The sequence below is a fragment of the Vicugna pacos genome, chromosome 28, assembly GCF_048564905.1.
Source record: "Vicugna pacos chromosome 28, VicPac4, whole genome shotgun sequence".
Classification (NCBI taxonomy): Eukaryota; Metazoa; Chordata; class Mammalia; order Artiodactyla; family Camelidae; genus Vicugna; species Vicugna pacos.
In genome coordinates this window covers 6,440,063-6,448,820 of record NC_133014.1, presented here as the reverse complement: position 1 = coordinate 6,448,820, position 8,758 = coordinate 6,440,063, and positions in this window count along the sequence as shown.

Sequence of the window (8,758 nt, the reverse complement as noted above, 5' to 3'; positions counted from 1 at the left end):
ATTTTTATTATAATTTATTGTTTACTGCATTCCTAAGATGCTGTTCAAATATTAAAAGACACAGTTCTTTCTAGAGGATCCTGCTTTGGCAACTAAGGTAATTGAATAGTTTCACTGGGGTTTTTTCAAATCATTCTAGTTCTCCTTTTTGTTTCTATAAATGAACTTAAGGAAGTATTAGTGTTCAGTCTTTACAACAACAGCGTAATCTCTAACGTAGCAGTTCTCCAAGTGTCATCTGTGGGCCTTGACCATCACCAAGATCCTTTCAGGGGAGTCTGTGATGTCAAAAGTGTTTCCATGATAATCTGAGGACATTAGTTGTCTTCTCTATTTAGATATTTGCTCTGACGGTGCAAAAGTAATGAAAGCTGATGGCATGAATCCAGGCAGTGGCACAAAATTGAACTGCATTCATCAATCATCACCACCAACCACCATGCACGTGCAGTAAAAACAAACACACAAACAAAAAGTGCCACTGAAGGTTGAAGCAGCCGTACCCTTTGGAATGAGATGGGAAGTGCCCAGAAACCCTCTGGTTGGTGGATATGGAGTATGGGGCTGCCTGGAGCCAAAGCTCTGGGGCCATGGTTTGCAATGGAGAATATCAAGCTGCATTTTTTCATGGAATGCCATTTTTTCCTTAAAGGAAGAACTGACAGACAAACTGCTGTTACACAGTCTTGAGGAGTTGGCAGACATTTTCTCCAAAATGAATTAAGGGAGCCCTTTGCTTCAAAGAAACTGAGAGTATTTGTGGCCAATGATAAAATTCAGGCTTTCAAGTGAAAATTCAAACTTTTGGAAAACCTGTATCTTCTACTATGAGTCTGACAGCATCCCAATATTGAAAGATTTTTCTAATGAAATCAGTGGTAATGCTAACAGCCATTATGATTACTTTTTGGATTGTTTATTGACAGACTGATTGATTGTGGCCCGACAAGAAACATGTATTTGACACAGTTCTTGACACAAAGATCCTAAATCTGCTGGAATGTCCTGCTTGACAGGAGTGTCTTTTGTTGAATGAGGCAACTCTGGGTGGGCCCCTAGGTAGCTTCAGATGGGGACTGAGTCACTACAAAGACCAAACCTTGATTAAAAGCATGAAACTTTCAGCCTTACCTCCCCCAACCTCTGGGGAGAGGAAGGGCGCTGGAAACTGAGTTAATAGTCAATCATGCCTGTGTGATGGAACCCCCAAGTGAACAAGCACGTTGAGGTGCTGGGAGGGTGGTGCATCTGGAGGGGGGGCATGGAGGCTCTAGACACACCACACCCATACCTCGCCCTGTGCATCTCTTCCATGTGGCTGTTCCCCAGCTGTATCCTCTGTGATAAATCAGTCATAGCAAGTAAACTGTCTCCTGAGTTCTGTGAGCTGTTCTAGCAAAACTGAGGACAGGGCGGTTGTGGGAACCCCTGACTTGTAGCCAATCAGCTGGAAGAGTGGGTAATCTGAGGGCCCAATATTTGTAACTGGCATCTGAAGTGGGAGCAGCCTCCTCAAACCTGTGGATTCTGACGGTAACTCCAGGTGGTGTCAGAATAGAATTGTAGGATGTTCAGTTGGTGTCTGGAGACTCAGAGATTTGGTTGTTGGAAAACACCCCAGACCGATGAATTTTAACGTCACAGAGTAAGAAGAAATATTGATAAGGTTTTGGATCCTATGTTGTACTAAACTTTAAGAAATGCTGAATTTGGGTGTAGTAAGAAAGAAGAATATCAAAAATTATCTGGAAAGATTATTGAAATACTTCTTCCTTCTCCACTTACTTGCACAAAGAAGGACTTTCTTTGTTTTCTTTGACAAAAATAACATTGCAACAGATTGAATGCAGAAAAAGTACATGAATCCAGCTGTCTTCTATTAAGCAAGACATAAAAGAGATTTGCAGAAAGGTAAACAATGCTAAATTTTTGTTTTGGAAAACATAGCTATTTTTCCTTAAAATATACATGGTAACATATAATGGGAATATTGTTACTTTCAAATGAATTAATAAATGTTTTAAATTTCTTAGTTTCTGTTATGAATATTGTTGGTATAGACATAATTCAGATTAACAAAAGTTCTTTGCATTCATTGATCATTTTAAAGAGTATAAATGGATCCTCAGACCAAAATGTTTGAGAACTGCTGTTCTTAAAGAAACCCACATTCTTAAACGTAAAAGTGAAAAGTCACGAAATCAATTTAGTCCTTCATGAGCCATCATTTAAAAGAATAGAAGAGAATTGAAATAGCAGAGTGCTTCTTTCCTATTAAAAGTAAGAACTGTCTCATGAAACTTTTACTTTACACCTACACACTCACACATCTGTGTGCACTGGCTCATAATATAAAATGGATTTCCTATTGTTTTGGTCAAAACAATTTTAAAAACACTAATCTAGACATTATTACAAGAAGGACTAATATGCATTTTTTTTCACATTTAAAACTCTTCTCAAACCGATATGTATTTTCCATTACAAGAAAATTTTAGGTCAAAGAAAAAATCCTTGCCCAATCCAATAGCAGGTGAGAGGGGTCCCAAAGTAAGAATTGAAGGCTATCCTTAGGTACCTCCAAAACTGAGCCTCTGGGGCTCCCTTCTAAGACGGGGCTTGACACTTGTGACAAGATGAAAGAAAGAGAAATCCAGACCCAGGTGAGGGAGAGAACAGAGCCAGGAAACAGCAGCAAGCAAGATGCCCTGTTTTGAACAGACACAAAAACCACAGAAAGAGGGCGAATCATGGAGTTAGGAAGGCGCTTCTGAATCCTTTTCTCATTCCTAAAGTTCAGAAAAACTAGTTCCCAATAAAAAGGAGGCATAGGAAAGGATCAAGGTCAAACCCCATACAAAATTATTACAGGAAAAGGAGTATAAAGAGCAATGACATTATTGCAGACAATGAAAGCACGCCATTAAAGATGCACCCACGCAGTAGGTGCATTCCATTATTTGAAAATGAGCCGAAGGCATTAAGACAACGATACAAGAAATAAAAGAAGAACACATCAGAATTAGATAAGCTGGGAAAGAAGGTGACAGAGTTTGGGAAAGAATTAAAAATAAAAATGTCATTTCAGAAATGAAGAGTAAATAAACACAAGTGCAAATAAACAATAAACAGAAAGATAAATCGAAAGTGAAAAAGAAGGGAACTCACACTGGACTGAGTTCAGTGCACTGCAGTTCACCACACTGAAGCTTACACTTTCTCACCTTTGGCCATTTGGTGCCTCCTCCAGCTGACTCCTGCATTCTTTAGATGTGACATTGGCAGTCTTGAAGGCTTCCTTCTATACTGTAAGATGTTCCTTACGTATTTCTCATCATACATATTTCTTGTCCCAGATCTAGAATTCTTTCTCTAAGTAGCTCTGGTTTCTTTTAGTATGGAAGATCACTATTTGGGGTCTAGAGAGGTTCATTGCCATTGGGTTGTTCATTGCCTTTTGGTCATTTCGGCTAAGATAAGAAAAAAATATGTAACATCTAAGAATACTTAAAATATATATGTATATATAGTTCATAAGTTCGCATGGATACCTCAGATTCTAATTTGAGACAAGAACTTTTACTTAATCTTGTATCTGCTGTATCTGAATTTCTTATCTTTCATACTGAGAATCCTGGTTGTCACCTTGAGCTAGGAACTCGAATTTGGGTGAGACAACTCTGAAGAAACAGAGATGTGAGTACCTAAAAAGTCAGGATAGTACTAAATTAAGAGGAGTGAGGAGATTGCAGTTAGGATGGTGCACAGACGGGGTTTCTGGGATGGCTGTCAAAATTCTACTTTTTGACTTGCATGGTGTTTACTTAATAATAATTTATTAAGCTAACATTTGTGTGGTTTTTCTATGTCTGTTTTTCTTTTAGAATAAAAAATTAAAAAAAACAATGCAGCGAATCTAGATATTTTGTTGCGAAAAATGCAAGATACTGAACAGTGTTTATCTGTCTAAAAAACAATGGATTGTGAACATCTCTTGTTTATGTAGAAAATACACCACACACACATATTACAAAACAGTGTATGACTAGCATAGTCCCATTTGTTATTAAACTACAGGAAGATTTAAAAATAATTGAACTTTCGAACTTCTATCACTCAGAGACTAGGTTATCCATGGACATGAGATAGCAGTGAGAATTTCTAAAGATCTTTTGTTTGTACTTTAATTTAGGGAATTGGTTACAAGTGTTGCAAGGAATAGAATGGCTGAAAATTAAAAACATAAACTATACCAAGGGTTGACAAGGACGTGGAACAACTGGAATTCTTAAAATTTATGTAGTTTAAATACATGTAGCATATCTCACCAAAACTGTAAATAGATCATCTTGGGAGGACAGTGGGATTGTAAAATGGTAAAAGGTGACATTACCTGGAGATTAGCACCTGTGGCTCTCGTTGTGGCAGAAACTGGGGAGTGTGAAGTCATGTACTGGTGCTGCAGCCCCAAAGCAGGAAAAAAATGGCCCTCCCTTCCTCTTTCAAACTCCTCCCCACCTCCTCTCCTAAGGACAGAAACTAGCTGGAATCCAGCAGGGAGGAAAGTTTATTCTGCAGGCTTAGCTCTCCACGATCAGAGAGGAATAAGGAAATGTGCTTATACAGCTGAAGGCCAATGAGCAAGTAGCTGGCGCATGGTTTGAAATACTACTCTTGACAAAGGAAAATCTAAAATAGATAAAAGCCTGGTCTGACTTTCGTGGATCTTGTCTGTTAGGACATCCTGGTTCTCCCGAGGTTGTGTGGCTCTCCCATCCCCTGCCACTACTAAATAGACCAGTTTAAAAGCAGATGAAAAGGTCAAGAGAGAACAGGATACAGACACAGAAGGTGGGAGGAAGAGAAAGTGTCTTCAGGTGAGCCAGAACAGTGTGAGCAGATGGGGGAGGCTGGCCTTTTCTGCCTCCAAACAGCATTTTGGAAATTTGACAGGCAGCCTCTAAAATAAACCTATACCTATCTTCTATGAAACCTTGCTTTATCGGTAGATGCCATCAAACAGTAATTCTCATACTTGCATCTCAATTTACTGTAGACTCATAGCATTCTGGAAGGACACTGGGTGCCACTGAAGAACTCAGAAACTTTGAACACAGAAATTTATAATCGATTTTGAAATTCCATTTTTATATCCTACAGATTAAAGTTCAGTTCCTTGAAAGCCTGCTGAGTTTCATTGTAATAACAATTTATGAAGCAGAACCTGATTTAACGTGGGAAGGAGGAGAAATGTTTCATGTAATTCCCTTGCATTTTCTTCAAGAGGTGGGGGATCTCCATACGGTGAGTTCATTTAGTTAAAAAAAATTATATCTCACTAAATTAGCTTGGCACTGACAAATCCACTGGTCACAACCTTTACAATAATGCTTGGCCAATAAAGCACTTTGGAAAAGTAAATGTAATGAAATGAAGAGAGTTGATCTTTCACATATGTAAATCCAGATCTTTAAATATATTAACCCATATACTAATAAAAGTGGGTGGCATTTATTAAATTTTTTAAGCTTAGTTTTTACTCAATAGAAGTAACTCATAGAGTTAATGCAAAAATGCAGAAATAAAGATAGTTTAAAAAGGCTTTTATGAGCCCCTCACAATCCCATTTCTCTAGAATCATTGTTATTTGCAAGTGTGTGTAGAATCCCACCTTTTTTCTTTGCACTTATCTAAGTAAGTACTTTTGGAACTACATGCACAATTTTGAATAAACTTGAACTGAAGTTGAGATTGGTAGATTTCAAAATTGGCCATACAGCTTTTCAGCGCCTCTCATGACAGATGGAGTTAATTTCCCCACCCCTTGAATCTGGCTAGCCATGTGACTTGCTGTGACCAATAATGCAGAAGTCATGTTGTATCAGTTTCAAATCCAGGGCCAAGAGGTCTAGTAGCTTTTATTTTCAATGTCTTAGAGCTCTGAAACCAGCCTGGACTAGTCACCCAGAGAATGAGAGACTACAGGGAAAAATTTCCCAGACACTTCACTCTGTTTACTAGATGAATGCAAATACCTAAATGAGCTCACCTAATGAACTGAGCCCAGCCCAAACCATAACAACTGCCCAGTTAAGCCCAGCCCAAATTACTGTTCTACAAAATTTTGAACTAGATAGATGGTTTTGTTTTAAGCAACTGAGTGGTTTGCTATGTATGAACAGAAGCAAACTGACATTGAACCGTACAGTATGTACTCTTACAACTTGTTTTCTCTCCTCATTATGCTAATAAAGAGTAACTTATCAGTACATATAAACCTCATTCTATTTAATAGTTGCATAAATGTCCATATTATGGATATTCTGCAGTTTATGTAATATTTCCTCTATGATGGACATTTAGGTTGTCTGCTTTCTTTCCTTCTGCTTCCCTCCTTCCCTGTCTCCCTCTCTTTTTTTCTCTCTCTTTTTTGTATCTCTATAGTTACTGAGATATTTACTGACTCTGCCTTTTCCCTGCTAATATTGGTTAAGGTATCTTTTCATGTGGATATTTTAAAAACATAATCAGATTCATCTATCTTTTCCTTAGTGGTGTCCTTATGTTGAGTTTTGCTCGAGAGCAATTTCTAATCAATTATTTACTCTATTTTTTTCAAATACAGCATTTTATATAACTGTATGTGTGTGTTAGGTTTAATTCAATAATCCTCTGGGATTTGTTTCAATTTATAGTGTGAAATAGGGTATTCTTTTCCAGATGGAGAGCCAACTGCCCTAAGCACCATTTATTCAATAGTTCATCGTTTTTGCACTAATTTGAAATACCACCTTTTCTCTATAATAAACCTATCTGCTCCAAGACTCTATTCCTTTCCATTGATACATTTGCCTGTTAGTGGATCAATAACATGATGACTACTACAATTTAACAATTACTATTGCTGTACAGTACATTTTGACATTGACAAAGTGTCATTCTTTTTTTTTTAGAAATTTCTTGAATATTCTTTTTTTTTTACATTTTTATTGATTCATAATCATTTTACAGTGTTGTGTCAAATTCCAGTGTTCAGTACAATTTTTCAGTCATACATGGACATATACACACTCATTGTCACATTTTTTTCTCTGTGATTTATCATAACATTTTGTGTATATTTCCCTGTGCTATACAGTGTAATCTTGTTTATCTGTTCTACAATTTTGAAATCCCAGTCTATCCCTTCCCACCCTCTACCCCGCCACCCCCCCACCGGTAACCACAAGTCTGTATTCTCTGTCCATGAGTCTATTTCTGTCCTGTATTTATGCTTTGTTTTTGTTTCTTTGTTTGTTTTTGTTTTTTAGATTCCACATATGAGCGATCTCATATGGTATTTTTCTTTCTCTTTCTGGCTTACTTCACTTAGAATGACATTCTCTAGGAGCATCCATGTTGCTGCAAATGGCATTATGTTGTCGGTTTTTATGGCTGAGTAGTATTCCATTGTATAAATATACCACATCTTCTTTATCCAGTCACCTGTTGATGGACATTTAGGTTGTTTCCATGTTTTGGCTATTGTAAATAGTGCTGCTATGAACATTGGGGTGCAGGTGTCATCCTGAAGTAGATTTCCTTCTGGGTACAAGCCCAGGAGTGGGATTCCTGGGTCATATGGTAAGTCTATTCCTAGTCTTTTGAGGAATTGCCACACTGTTTTCCATAGTGGCTGCACCAAACTGCATTCCCACCAGCAGTGTAGGAGGGTTCCCCTTTCTCCACAGCCTCTCCAGCATTTGTCATTTTTGGATTTTTGAATGACGGCCATTCTGACTGATGTGAGGTGATACCTCATTGTAGTTTTGATTTGCAGAAATTTCTTGAATATTCTTGAATATTTTCTCCTCCAAATTAATTTCAGAATCAGTCTTAAAATTTTATGAAAAGTCATTTTGGAATTTTAATAAGGATTACATTGACTTTGTAGATTAATTTGCCATCAGTTGAAACTTTAATAACATTGACTGTTGTCAAAGATCATGATACAAATTTTCATTTATTCACGTATTCATTTATGTCCTTTAGTAAAGTTTTGTATTTTTGTTTCTTAGTATATTGCACATTTATTCTTTACTTTAGCCTTCAGTATTTCATAGTGTTTTAAGCTGTTTACATTTTCTAATAAACGTCTTCCAATTTATCTTTGCTTATGTCTAAGAAAATTATTCCTGAAAATAGTTTTCTTTAAATCTGACAATTTAGGTGAACTCTTACTCATTCTGATAATTTGCCAGTTGATTCCTTTGGACTCCTTTGGGTAGATAATCATATCATTTTAAACCATGAGAGTTTCTACCTTTGCCGTTCATTTCATTATTTTATTTTTATTTTTTTGTGTTGAATTGGCTAAATAATCCCTGTGTTTGTGTTAGTCTGCTTGGGCTGCCATAACAAAACTCCACAGAATGAGTGGCTTGAAAAAGAGAAATTAATTTTCTCCCAGTTTGGAGACTGGAAGTCTGAGATCAAGGCTCCAGTAAGCTTGTTTCTGGTGAGACCTCTCCCCTCAGCCTGCAGACAGTGCCTTTTTGCTGTGTCTTCCCCTGGCCTTCCCTCTGTGTATGCCTAGAGAGAGAGAGAGTGCTCGTGTCTCTTCCTCTTCTTATAAAGACACCAGTCCTATTGCATTAGGGCCCCATCTTTATGCCTCATTTAACCTTAAGGACCTCCTTAAAAGCTCTGTCTCCAAATACAGTCACACTGGGGTCAGAACTTCAACACATGAATTGGCGGGGTGTGGGCAGGGGCATAA